Here is a 14,651-nt window from a genome sequence, read left to right as displayed (position 1 = left end):
TATCTCTCCACCCCCGAGGCTCCCAGCCTTATTCCTAATACAGGGCTTTTGCCCAAAATGTCGATTTTCCTGCTCTTCAGATGCTGCCTAACCTGCTGTGCATTTCCAGCACCACTCTAATCTTGACCCAATTAACACAGTCCGCCGATTCGTAAACAACAAACCCAAACAAGAAGACACAACACACCCAGAGACTCGAGCCATACATCAAAGACATCTCGGAGGTGACTACCAGACTACTCCAACCCCTTGGCATCATGGTAGCCCACAAACCTACCTACACACTGCAACAGCTACTGATGAACACAAACGATCCTGTGCCAACAATCAGCAAAATGAATGTCATTTACAAAATACCCTGCAATGACTGCAACAAACACTACACCAGACAGACAGGGCAGGAAGCTAGCCACCAGGATACACAAACACCAACTAGCCACCAAAAGACATGACCAACCATCACTAGTATCCTTACACACAGATGAAGGAGGACACAACTTTGATTGGGACAACACATCCATCCTGGGACAGGCTAAACTTGAACAACTGTGTATTTCTAGCATTTTCTGTTTTCCCCTCACTTTCAAATATGCCCTTTCAAATTCTTCAAGCAGATCCAAATATTTTTTGTGAACTTCTGCTCCAAAGAACACCATGGCCGTGGCTTAGAACAGAATGACTTAAGAGTCATTGATATATACAGCATGGAAACAGGCCATTGAGTCCAACTCCTCCATATCTTAAATCAATATAGTCCCATTTGCCAGTATTTGGCCCATACTCTTCTAAACCCTTCCTATTCATATACCCATCCAGATGCCTTTTAAATCTTGCAATTGTACCAGCCTCCACCACTTCCTCTGGCAGCTCATTCCATGCACCACCCTCTGTGTGAAAAGGTTGCCCCTTAGGTCCCTTTTATATCTTTCCTCTTACCTTAAACCTATGCCCTCTATTTTTGGACTCCCCCACTCCGGGGAAAAGATTTTGTCTATTTATCCTATCCATGCCCCTATGATTTTATAAACTTCTATAAGGTCATCCTCAGCCTCTGACGCTCCACGGAAAGCAGCCCCAGCCTACTCAGCCTCTTCCAATAGCTCAAATCCTCCAACCCTGGCAACATACTTGTAAATCTTTTCTGAACCCTTTCAAGTTTCACAACATCCTTCCTATAGCAGGGAGACCGGAATTGCACACAGTTTTCCAAAAGTGGTCTAACCAATGTCCTGTACAGCCACAACATGACGTCACAACTCCTATACTCAATGCACGATCCAATAAAGGGAAGCATACCAAACGCTGCCTTCACTGTCCTATCTACCTGTGACTTCACTTTCAAGGAACTATGAACCTGTACTCCAAGGTCTCTTTGTTCAGCAACACTCCTCAGGACCTTACCATTAAGTGTATACGTCCTGCCATGATTGGCCTTGCCAAAATGCAGCACCTTGCATTTATCTAAATTAAACTCCATCTGCTACACCTCGGCCCATGGTCCCACCTGATCAAGATCCCACAGGACTCTGAAGTCACCTTCTGTGCTGTCCACTACACTTTCAACTTTGGTGACATCTGCAAACTTACTAACCATATCCCCTATGTTCACATCCAAATCATTTATATAAATGACAAAAAGCAGTTGATACAGCACTGATCCTTGTGGCATACTGCTGGTCACAGGCCTCCAGTCTGAAAAACAACACTCCATCACCACCCTCTGTCTTCTCCCTTCAAGCCAGTTCTGTATCCAAATGGCTAGTTCTCCCTCTATTCTGTATGATCTAACCTTGCTAACCAGTTGACCATGAGGAACCTTGTCGAACACCTTACCGAAGTCACATAGACTTAGCCATTCCTCTTCTTGTCTCCTCGCAGCACCTCTTGATGGCCAGCATTCTCTTTGGTCTGCAGATAGTGTCAGGACAGACTCCACACATTCCAATCTTCTTTGTGGTCTCAGCTTTTTTTTAAAATATGGGCTTTGTCTGTCCACTATAACCACTCTGCTTCCTGTCATAACTTCTCCTACCCTGTGCGTAGAAGGAATCCTTTCCCTCTTGTATTGGGTAACAATATGTGGCTGGTGCCTGCAACATTTCTTGCAACACATCCTTCAGGTGTTTGGTACGTTGACCATCTTGTTGTCTCAGCCCAGGCAGAGGTTTCTTGACTTGTCCAACTACACCCTGACTTTAGTACTATGTTTTCTAATATGCTGGCAGGAAACGATTAGAATTCGGGGACAGGTATCACGTGAAGTTTACTTCAAAGCAGTGTTACATATGACAGTGAAAACATGCTCTGCAGAATGATTTTTGTCATCTACTGCCACACGATAAGCCCTTTTCTACAAGCCAGCATGAACTCTGGTCATGCCTGGGAGTCCTTCCCTTGAGTCACAATCATGCAGCTAGCAAAGCATGCAGGATGCTGGAATGCAATGCAGCCTTTTCGGAACACAATGCTGTGAAATGCATGCTGGTGGTTTGCGACGTAACTGTGTTTTTCTACTGAACATTCAACCAGCTGAAAACCTCACCTCAGACGGGGATTTGTTTCACTCGAGTTGCATATTTCAGCTATTGTCCCATCTGAAATACTTACTTTTTCTCCAAAGTTATAGGTTTTAAAAGACAGAAAAGATATGACAGCTAAGTGGGTGGAGAAGCATTTAATTTGCTGAAAGCATCAATCTAATGCTGTCTGCTGGTAATTAGACTGCCTGTTTGAGTGAAGATCTTGTAGGGTACAAGTTGCTGGATGTAGCGGTCATAGTGAGAGAAACCAAGCAACCCAACAGCCAAGTGAAGGACAAATAATGAACATCTCCTGTATTAACCAGGGTTGAGAGGAAGGATAAATTAGAGGGGGTGACTTCAATGTCTAATCAGCTATAGAAAGAAAGTTTGGTCAGAGAGAGAAAAGGAATATCTTGTGACAATACAGAAACTTCATGCCACCCATTCAAAGATTCGCCAGAAACATAGATGTCATTTTCTCAGATCAACAGATCATGGACTGCAACTCTTAGACTTCCATGTTCTCTGTGCTCACCTGCAGTTACTATTACTTATGCCACTACATGATATAGTGAGTGTTATTAGCCCCAACAATCATCATTAACAGACGATCATTCAGAAAGCAAGGAGGCAAGGGACACAGGGAAATTTGGCTCACTGGATACAGAATTGGCCGGCTCGTAGAAGACAGAGGGTGGTAGTAGATGGAAAGCATTCAGCCTGGAGCTCTGTGATCAGTGGTGTTCCGCAGGGATCGGTTTGGGAACCTCTACTCTTGATGATTTTTATAAATTACTTGGATGAGGAAGTGGAAGGCTGGGTTGGTAAGTTTGCCAATGATACAAAGATTGGCAGAGTTTTGGGTAGTGTGGGAGGCCTGTTGTAGGTTGCAAAAGAACATTGACAGGATGCAAGGCTGATAAGTGGCAGATGGAATTCAACCTGGAAAAGTGTAAAATGAATTCATTTTGGAAGGTCGAATTTGAATGCAGAATACAGGGTTAAAGACAGGATTCTTGGCAGTGTGGAGGAACAAAGGGATCTTCGGGACCACGTCAGTAGATCCCTCAAAATTGCCACCCAAGTTGATAGGGTCGTTAAGAGGGCAGATAGTCAGTTGGTTTTCATTAGCGGGGGATTAAGTTTAAGAGCCGCGAGGTTATGCTGCAGCTCTATAGAGCCTTGGTTAGACCACACTTGGAATATTGTGTTCAGTGCTCGTTGCCTCATTATAGGAAGGATATGGAAGCTTTAGAGAGGTTGCAGAGGAGATTTACCAGGATGCTGCCTGGATTGAAGAGGATGTCTGATGAAGAAAGGTTGAAGGAGCGAGGGCTTTTCTCATTGGAGTGAAGAAGGATGAGTGGTGACTTGATAGAGATGTACAAGATGATGAGAGGCACAGATAGAGTGGATAGCCAGAGTCTTTTCCCCATGGCAAAAACAGCTATCACAAGGGGGCATAACTTTAAGATGTCTGGAGGAAAGTTGAGTGTAGATGTCAGAGGTAGGTTCTTTACACAGAGAGTGGTGGGTGCGTGGAATGCACTGCTAGCAGTGGTAGTACAGACAGACACATTAGGGTCCAGAGTGTGGTGCTGGAAAAGCACAGCAGGTCAGGCAGCATCCGAAGAGTAGGAAAATCGATGTTTTGGGCAAAATTCCTGAAGAAGGGCTTTTGCCCAAAACGTCGATTTTCCTGCTCTTCGGATGCTGCCTGACCTGCTGTACTTTTCCAGTACCACACTCTTGACTCTAATCTCCAGCATCTGCAGTCCTCACCATCGCCTCTGATACATTAGGGACATTTAAACGACTCCTGGATAGGCACATGGATGATTGCGTAATGTAGGCTATGTAGGTTAGTTTGATCTTAGAGTAGAATAAAAAGTCAGCACAACATCGAGGGCCGAAGGGCCTGTACTGTTCTATGCCCCACCAGGTAACATTAACATTGTTGTTGATGGTGTGGCAGGAGTCTTAAATTAGCAACACAAAGTCAAATCCCACCAAGGGCAGCTGGGGGAGTTACATTCGGTTAATTAAATAAATGTGGAGTTTAAAAAAAAAGATGAATAATGGTGACCATGTAATTACTTTCTCAAAAGCCCATCCAGTTCACAAACATCATTTTGGAGAAGGAGACCTAGTGAAGCAGTTGAGGCTACCTCATTGAATGTTTTTTTAAGGCAAAGATAAACAGATTTTTGAACAGTAAAGGAATTGAGGGTTATGATGAGTGGGCGGGTAAGTGGAGTTGAGTCCACAAAAAGATCAGCCATGGTCTTACTGAATGGCAGAGCAGGCTCGACAGGCCAGATGGCCTACACCTGCTCCTCTTTATGGTCTTATGACCCGATGTCTTTAGCTGATTGGCCTACTTGTGGCTCCAATCCCACAGTATTACGATTCACTTAAGAGCTGCCCTCTAAAATGGTCCACCAAGCCACTCAATTATTTTTGAGAAGGGTTCCTGAAGAGATATTAAGATTGGGCCATAAATTCCGGCCATAAATGACACCCTCATCCTACACATGAATATTTAATCAAGATAGAATTTGCCTGTACAGCAGGAGGGGGTGGTGCAAGGGAAAACAGAAGTAGTAATAAATATCCAAAATTCACATGGGATTATTTAATTGACGTTTAATCTTGTCATAACAAAGCTTCTCATGGTATCAGAGAGCTTTTGTTCTATAATATTATTGTTTATCATTACTAATGCCTGACCCAAGTGCTTCATAAAATGGCTAACTCAGAAAAATCTTTCCTTAAATCTGTCAGAATTCTAAACACCAGGGAAATGATAACTCAGGAAAAGGTAAAACGCATTTGGCAGACCTTTTCACAATGTGTCGGGCACAAGGCCAATGTACAGCAGGTGTCCTTCAGTTTGTTTCCATTCTCAATTTTAGCAATCTTCCTTTTGAGAAAGTCAAGTAAGGGTGTACATATGGTGAAAAGAACATCTTACTCCCAACAAGGCAAAATACAAAATCAATCACACACCATTTCTGTAAATGAATAACCAATTCTCTAATTATTATTGCTCATTTTCCAAAGTGATATATTTTTGAGTACGGTTTAACGGAAGGCATCATCACTGAATCATCCAATGAACAAAGTGTCAAGATTGCCATATTCGAACCTGACCAGCCTTTCAGATGACTAAGGATCGCTAACTGAGACGCTGTGGAGCTGCAGACAAACAGTACACAGTTAAGAGATGGATGGCAGTAGCAATGTACTCAAACCAATGCAAGTATGTTATGGCACCTTGCCAACTCATTTGACAATCTGATATCTTAGGTAACCTAACCCCTCAACACTGAGCAATACTTACTAGTTGTGGTATCAGGAGAAGTTCCTTAGGGAGATTTTATCTCCTGTGATCAATGTGTGCCTTTGTGTATTATAGTTAATGTTCACGTGCTTTTATACTGACAACAGGGTGACAAGCCTGTTGTTTAAAAAAAAAAAGCCTGCGTCCTTGGGTTTTATTAATAGTATCAGAGTACGAAAGCAAGGAAGTTATGGTAATTTTTCATAAGTCTCTGGTTAGGCCTCAGCTGGAGTATTGTCTCCAATTCTAGGCTTCACAATTCAGGAAGGATGTCAAAGCCTTGGAGAGGGTGCAGAGGGGATTTGTTAAAACGGTCCTGGGGTGAGGGACTTCCGTTTTTGGAGAGACTATTGAAGCTGGAATTGTTCTCAGAGGAGATTTAAGAGTGATTATCAAAGCCTTACATGTCTTTAAGCAAGTAAATAAGGAGAAAATATGGTTCCATTGGCAAAAGCGTTGGTGACCAGATGGCGAATGGTAATTGACAGAAGTGCCAGATGAGGAACTGAGTTTTTTTGGCCCCACACCAGTATATCTGAGAGCAGGGGGCTCAAAATAAAACAATTGCTTTCCCACAGCCTCCACCCACTTACACTCCCAACCTGTCATCTATTTGGTCAGGATGGAGGAGACAATCAGGCAGCTCCAATGGGCCATTGAGACCTCACTCCACCTTTGGCACAATAATACTTAGGACAGAGGAAGGCAGAGACAAGAATGGTCAAGCATTTACTGTTGGCAGCAGGGTACCAAGTATAAAGTTCCCTTAAAAAAATTTAAACATTTAAAACTATAAATGATATTTTATATTGAGTATTAGAATGAATCATGTTGAAATCTCGTGGACAGACACTCCTATAAGAGGTTAGCACAAAACAGGGACAATTATCTTGACAGGCTACCCTTGACCATATGAATCCCCGGCCTATCCTCCTCATCTACCCCACCTCCTCCAATCCCAACCAAGTCTTTTACCATAGCATTGATTCAGCAAGCTGCACTTTTAAACCATTTCCTCAGGATTCCTGGCAATTTGATCTCTTGTTGCCTTGTTTTCGGTTATGTGCTGGCATGGAGGACTGGACAATGGTACAGAGGTGGGGAGAGGGAAAACTGATGGCTAAGACCTTGAAATGATGGCAGGCAAAGGAGATCAGCAAGCCCATGGGGTAATAGGTGAAGGCTGGGTAGGGATAGGATGCGAACAGAGAAGTCCCAGATGATCGCCATTCTCCATGAACATCCAATCAGGAGACCAGCAAAGGAGAACAGCAGAAAAGACAAGTCTACAGCTGAGGGATTTATGAATGAATTGTTCATTAGCTATCGAGACAGGTTAAATGGAATCATATAGATAGAGTTTACAATCGCTGGTCGTGACCATTCACTTGTCCGCATTCTACAGGGGTGACAGCGTTCTAAAAGGAACAATCACAGGACATGACCAAGTAAGAAGATGTCTCAGAATTTGTTGTCCAGTTAAGGACAGCAGGCACATTTCCAAGTCAGGAGGCCCAGTTGAATGGCTCGAAGCAATCAATAGACATTGGGAGAGGTGGCAGTCTCCAGATGCTCAGACCCTTCAAAAATTGAGGCGCTCATAAAATATTAAAAATAAGAAATGCCCACAGCTCTTGGGGCCATCATTGTGGAGGGAACATCTTCTGCAGAAAGGATGATGATCAAGGTTGCAGTCTTTCCATTAGACCAATGGGAGGAGTCACCCATGTCCACCTCACCTACTGCTGATAGGTTGACTCTAGTGTGCTACCAGCAGCCAGGCCTGAGGGAAGCAATGGTTTAGTGGCATTGTCACTGGTCTGGTAATCCAGAAACCCAGGCAATGTGCTGGGACCCATGTTTGAATCTTGCCGTGGTGAAGTTTGAACTCAATGAAATAGAAATTAATAAAAATTTTAAAATGTCCAATGGTGATTATGAAATCAATGTCAACTGTCAGAAAAGCCCATCTGATTCACTAATGTTCTTTAAGGAACATTACCTGGTCTGGCCTACAGGTGATTTCAGCCCCACAGCAATGTGATTGATTCTTAAATTCTCACGGGGCAATTAAGGATGAGCAATAAATGCCAGCCGAGCCAGGCTTCCCATATCCCATGATTTATTTTTTTTTAAAAGTAGCTGATCTGAGATTGATCAGATAACGTTGGCATCCAAACGTTCCTCTAACTGGGTCCTTAATTATTTGGCTACCTACCACTACATGGGCAGAACGCCACTGCTGTATACCAATCTCCCTCCTTCACCCTGCCTTCTCTCAGCTTTCACAGCCATCTCCACAAGATTCAGCCCATTGTGTCAGAGGTCAACTATATCGCAGGAGTGAAAAATCAACAAACTTGATGGACAGGAAATGAGTTTTGTAACTGAAGTTCAGGGACAGAGGGATAATACACCCACACATGATGAGAGTGCAGACTTCACTAAATAACAACCAACTCAAATCCAGATCAATTTCAGCATTGCTCTCTTGCTAGGCCCTGTCATTTCATTCTGACTAAGTTAGAAGTTGTTAATTAATTGAGGACAATAAGACAAGGTATGCTGGAGAAACTCAGCAGGTGTGGCAATATCTGTCGACGAAGAAACAAAGCCAAATGTTTCAAGTCCCCAGTATGAGTCTTGGGTTGGGATATTAATTTCGAAGCAAAGTTAATTAACTTCCTCTGAAATGAGTCAAATATACAAACAAATTTTCCAGTCATCCCGATGGGATCGGTATCTTTCTTAGAAACCCAGAAACATTTAGTTTTTTTTCATGCTTGCAAGTTTGAAGGTGTTAGAAATGAAATAACTAGAGCTGTTCAGAATCACAAGATGGATGTAATTAAGATTTACAACTTGTTTTAACACTGTTTAACACCAACGGTTGCAGATACAAGAACAAGCCCTTTTCAAATAAGCAAGTGAAATTCTTTAGCAAAGGTTGAGAGGCTACAAACTTTTATTCAAGGTTAGTGGGAGTTAAAAACTTAAATTTCCAAATTAGGTCCTCCCCTTTATCTTTCAACTCTACTCCACAAATACAAAAGACATGTATAGGATTGTTTGCTTGCATGGCAGGTAAATTTTGATCAGGATTGGATGACCAATGTCCCAGTTCCTGCATTTTCCCTTTGATGTACTTTCTGGCTAAATGTTCAAAAGCAAACAGAAATTATCAGAATGGAAACGTGAATGGATTACAAGTATCTAGTTTTTATTGAATATGTCAGTTGACACATTAATCCACATGTCAAATCCAAAACAAGAACAGGATTCAGAATAAAGCTCCCTGGTGACTCAGTGTCAAAAAGCACAACTTATTACGGTCTTTTATTATTCAGATCAGGAAGGGTCTCAATCTAGTTCCCTGTTAACAGCCCTGCAGAATATTCAGGCTTGGTTTCCTACTGCTCTTCCTTTCCCAGTTGCTATTGGGTAGAGTGCTGTGTCCATAGAGGCTGGAAAACAACCAATAGCCACCCAAAAGGCATTGGATTGTGATCAACAATAAACCCAAGAGCTACAATATCTTATCTTAGCCCAAACTGAGACCAGTTATACAACAACAAAAGCAGAAATGCTGGAAAAGCTCAGCAGTTCAGGCAGCATCCGGGGAGAGAAAATCAGAGTTAATGTTTCGGGTCAAGTGACCCTTCCACAGAACCAATTATACAGCTCTTCCTGTAAACAAGATGAAATCAGCATCAAGTCCTTCCTACTCTGTAGTAAGTCAACAATTGAGCCATAAACTTCCTGAATGACTTGGGGAACCACAGAAATAGGCCTGACACTCAAAGATCCACTGGTCCTTAAGAACACTCTGAGGAAAACAGGAACATAGTTGAAGTAACAAAGGCCAAAGGGAGGAAGCTTGTAATGGAATGTCGAAAGGACTTAAGATTAATATTCAATGTAAGAAATTGTTTTTGTATTTAGCTTTTCAACACCTTAACAAGAGTAGCTCATGAGAGCAGTATAGCCTTTGAAGCCATTATATCTTGTCGCTGCCACGTACTATTCATCCTGCATCAATACGTTGAAATCATCTGCAGAGAGAAACTCATATTGAATGCAAAGCTCCATCTATTCCAGAAAACAATAAGTGTATTAAAGTGATGACTGTAAAAATCATCAAAATCCACATGAAAACAAGTCACTTGAACACCATTCCTGTGGTTTGGAATATATTTGGAATCCTACTCCATTCCTCCATCAGAGCAATATTCTCTTCAAAACCATTATCCTTTGCTTAGTTCATTGTATGAATACTATATTCTTTTGCAAAATGCCTCTACTGAAATTTGCACAGGAACATTAGTAAATAAGTACAAGTTGAAATGATAGCCAAAGTACTCAAAGGTTTCCATTTCATTGAGATGACTCATTGTGGTGTTTCACTCCATACAGATGCTGACAATTCAACTGGTTAATCTTCCATTGTAAATATAAACAGAAAATGCTACACAGCAATGATTCTTAGTCATGCAAAACGACAAGAAGTGAAGCCTGTAGAAACTAAAGCTATTTTTTTAAAAAACACAGAATTCTTTATAATCTACTGACATTCCATATAATCATGCTATTTCCCTCCTTTTGTTACACTCCTTTGTGCTAAAGGCATTAGATGAGAAATTTAGGCATGAAATATTTTGACCACAAAATGGCATACCAATTTTTCCAAAATGGAAGCTGTGAAGTATATTCTGAACTAGTAATTGCCAAACAAAAAAAAAATGTCTGTCTTTATTATCCAGGCTTACAATAAACATTGGGAGCTGTGCGTAGGAAATGAGGACTGTTCATTTATGACCCACTTGAAGGCAGGATAGCAGGGAATCTGGAGACAGTGGGGTGGGAATTGTAAAATTGGGCACCACTACACAACACCACTCTAATACAACTTTACCTGTAAAAGGGGAGGCTTCAGGAGGTTTGCTCACCCATGGAACAATTGAAGCCCTTAGGTGGCCAATTAATGATCATTTCAGAGCCCCAGTTTGCTGCCATGGGCTTTTTAGCCATGGAAAGGGTAGACCAGTACTGAGTATCCAGTGCACACCCCATAAAACCTGGGAGGTAGCCAGGTAAATTACATGTGGGGAGGAAGAAGCGGGGAGGGACAGTCACCTTTTTGGGCCCTGTCCATCAATCCCATCATGTCTCCTCTTTAGCCGCCCTCATCCCAGCCTTTTCACCTGATGCTGCTGTTGAGACCATATATAGGGAACCCGAATGATCTGAAAAGCATGACAGCGTAGGCTGAATCAACCCAACTGAATCCCCAACCATCAAGAACAAATAAAGTTTAGAATGCCTAAATGGGCTGGCATGATGGCTCGGTGGTTAGCACTGTAGCCTCACAGCGTCAGGGACCCGGGTTCAATTCCAGCCACGAGCAACTGTCTGTGTGGAGTTTGCACATGCTCCCCATGTCTGCATAGGTTTCCTCAGAGTGCTCCGGTTTTCTCCTACAGTCCAAAAGCATTGGCCATGTTAAATTGCCCATAGTGTTAGGTGCATTAGTCAGAGGGAAATAGGTCTGGATGGGTTACTCTTCGGAGGGTCAGTGTGGACTAGTTGGGCCGAAGGACCTGTTTCCACACTGTAGGGAATCCAGTCTAATCTATAAATAAAAATCTATAACGGATCTGCAAATTCGAAAAACATACACCCGAGTATATTACGAAGTTAACTTTTGAAAAGTAGCAGAGACGCACACCACAAAAATCAAGGAATAGCGAAAAGTCCTTGAATATATACAACTCGGTACAGGCCACGTGAACAAACATTTAAGCCTGCATCTTCATTCCACATCAATTCACAACCACAATGGAAAAGTACTGGAAAACTCACTCAAGGAAATGAAATACTGATTTAAAAAAAAGAGGGAAAACAACCTTTCATCACCACACATGCTTTTAGCAAGCAAGATCATTAATTCCACCCACCAGCTCTCCAAAGACATCAAAGCAGTGACCCCAGCTTGGGCTCTCCAGATGAAATGACATCACTTATCACAAGTGAAATTGACATATACCAAAAGAATAGCACTTCTGCCTTGTGGCAAAACATGATCATGAGTATCACTTGCTCATCGAACATGCCTGATATGGAATCCTTGCTTGGAATAAACACATTTTAATCTTACTCCAGCCAACATTCACATGACAGATCTCCATCTCCACACTCACATTGAAAGGCTAGTCAAAGCTTCTCTAAAACAGAGTTGCCGAAGACATGCACATACACACACATGTACACGGTCATTCAGACTAAAGATAACAAAATCACCTACATTGAGCTCAATATTGAAATTTCCACAAAGGAAGAGAAGATTATTGAGGGACATAGATGTTGACTCTTCTCCAAAGTCTTTATCACAACCTGACAAGGTCCAACAAGTGGGTAAGATCCTTAAAATAGGCAACAGTTTCATGAGTTTATGCAACTGCCAACTGCGTTACATCAGGAGAACCCCAATGACATTTTGACCAAGCTCTGATTTCCCTGCCAGCTGGCATGGTTCCACAGTTGGTGGAAAAAGGCAAAGGGACCTTCTATGTACATGTTCATGAATATCCTTTGCAAACCAGCTCCTCTGCCAGGGCTCCTTATCTCCACCCCCAAGCCTCTCCTCCTTTTAATGAAAGCTTCCCAAACTCTTGCATGCCAGCCTCATTCAGCTGGTGGCATTCATGCCTTCAAATCACAAGGTTCAAGTCCCATCCAGGGCTCATTGAGCACCAAAAGCAAGATTAAAATCTCTAATTCCATACAGAGGGTGTGCTACACTGTCAGGGGTGCCATCTTTCAGGTGAGACATCAAACCGAGGCTTGGCTAAATAAGAAAGATCTCATTACATTATCCCAAAGATGCAGAGGAGAGATTCCCCAAGTGTGCCGGCCAATATTTATAACATTGCAAAAACAGATCATCTAGATACTATCACATTGCTGTTTGTATGATGTGTCTATTTACTGGACATTTCTACATTACAGTGATAATACTTTGAAAATATTTATTTGGGTGCAAAGCAATTTGCAATGTCCAATGATTGTGAAAAGCACCCTTTTCTCAAGAAACTAGCAGCCACTCTAGATCCTCTGATCAGAAAACAGGGCCACAAAAGTGGGTACTGGGGATGCTGGAGATTAGAGTCTAGGTTAGAGTGGTGCTGGAAAAGCACAGCAGGTCAGGCAGCAACCGGGGCGCAGGAAAATCGACATTTCGGGCAAAATCCCTTCATCAGGAATTTAGAAATGACCAAGGCCTGAAATTGGAACATGTCTTCAGCCCAACTCCACAGCCCTGCTTGGGTTCAAATCTTAACTGGTGGAAAATATTTCTATGTTGAAAATTACAGACAAAAACCTTCAATAAATAAATGCTGCCCATGTAGGACTAGTACATACTTATTTACAGCAGGTCCAGGCTAAACAACTCTAAATGGATCAAGACCCATTTGAAATGAAAGTGAGGAGAAATGACCTTGACAGATGCTGAAATAATCAAGGGTTCATTCAGACCAATCTCTGATCATAAATATAAGTGAAAGAACAAAGGAGCAAAACAAAGACCGAGAAAAATACACTACTGCAAAGACAAAACAGAATTTCTCAGTAACACTCAAATACATAAATGACTGAAAATTCAGGTAATTCACCTCCTGAGTCCCCAAAGCCTCTCCACCATCTCCAAGGCACAAGTTAGGAGTGTGATGGAATACTCCCCGCTTGCCTGGATGAGTGCAGCTCCAACAACACTCATGGAGCTCAAAGCCATTTGGGGCAAAGCAGTCTATTTGAGCAGCGACATATCCATATCCACCACTGACCATAAATAGCAGTAGACCCTCCACAAGACACATTGAAGCAACCCACCAAAGCTCATTAGACAGCACGTTCCAAACTCATGACGGTTATCACCTGGAAGATGAAAAGTAGCAGATACATGGGGACATCAGCCTCCAAGCCACCTCACAATCCTAACTTGGAAATATATCGCCGTTCCTCCAATGTTGCTGGGTCAAAACTTTGGAGCTCCCTCACGAACTGCAGTGTGGGGAACCTACACCACATGCTCTGTAACAGTTCAAGATGGTAGCTCACTATTTGCTCAAGAGCAATTCGGGACCGTCAATAAATGCTGGTCTAGCCAGCGATGCCACATCCCGTGAGTGAATTTTTAAATGAGTCCGTGGCTGTTATCCCATGAATGAAAAAATAGTTTGTACACTATTGGAGTCAAGCCTGACTGAAGTAATTCTGGTGGGCTAGAATTATACTAACCTTTATCAGAAGCTGTCCAAATAATGCCCAGAAACATTTTTGAGAACTGAGATCCCAAGTGAAATCAAATAAGGGCCATAGCGATAACTCTTTGTAGCTTTGAAGTTTCTGTCATGACACGAAAGTTTCATAAAAATATAAAGAGGCAATTCCAACCTCCTCTAAACGCCAGTTAACAATGAGCCTTTGTATTTTTACAATAAATTATTAGACAAGAATACATGTTACATCCTTACCTCAAGGAAAAAAATCATTTGCGAAAAGCAAATAAGAAAAGAAAAGCTCAATCTGGGTTAATTGAAGCTTCTAAAATTTCTTAAAAAAAAGACTTACTTGGTCCACAGAACTTTAACAGCATGCTTTATGCATCTACTTCACAAAACGCTCGAGGATACTAATCCTACACTGATAGCTCTGTAGTGTCACAATAGAACAAGACAATCTTGCTTCATGACATTTCTCTGAGCCAGCAAAACAAAGAGATATTAAGT

General features: G+C 42.1%; 1 protein-coding gene across 3 annotated transcripts in view; it reads right to left on the bottom strand.

Annotated features, from left to right (window-relative positions):
* Positions 1 to 14,651, bottom strand: part of arhgap28 (Rho GTPase activating protein 28) — a 189,820-nt gene that overhangs the window by 108,636 nt on the left and 66,533 nt on the right. The window contains exon 1 of one of the 3 annotated variants that reach the window (XM_087986670.1): positions 14,494 to 14,585. The exons of the other annotated variants lie outside the window; for them this stretch is intronic. The gene's annotated coding sequence lies outside the window, so the exon portion shown is untranslated. Of the gene's footprint in view, positions 1 to 14,493; positions 14,586 to 14,651 lie in introns of those variants that run through there. 3 annotated transcript variants of the gene reach the window in all.

This window comes from Chiloscyllium plagiosum, unplaced genomic scaffold, assembly GCF_037043375.1.
Source record: "Chiloscyllium plagiosum isolate Xiang-an unplaced genomic scaffold, Cpla_swu_hap1 HiC_scaffold_4, whole genome shotgun sequence".
NCBI classification, from domain to species: Eukaryota; Metazoa; Chordata; class Chondrichthyes; order Orectolobiformes; family Hemiscylliidae; genus Chiloscyllium; species Chiloscyllium plagiosum.
Note: the sequence above shows the minus strand (reverse complement) of the source record. Positions and strands in the feature narration are given on the sequence as shown.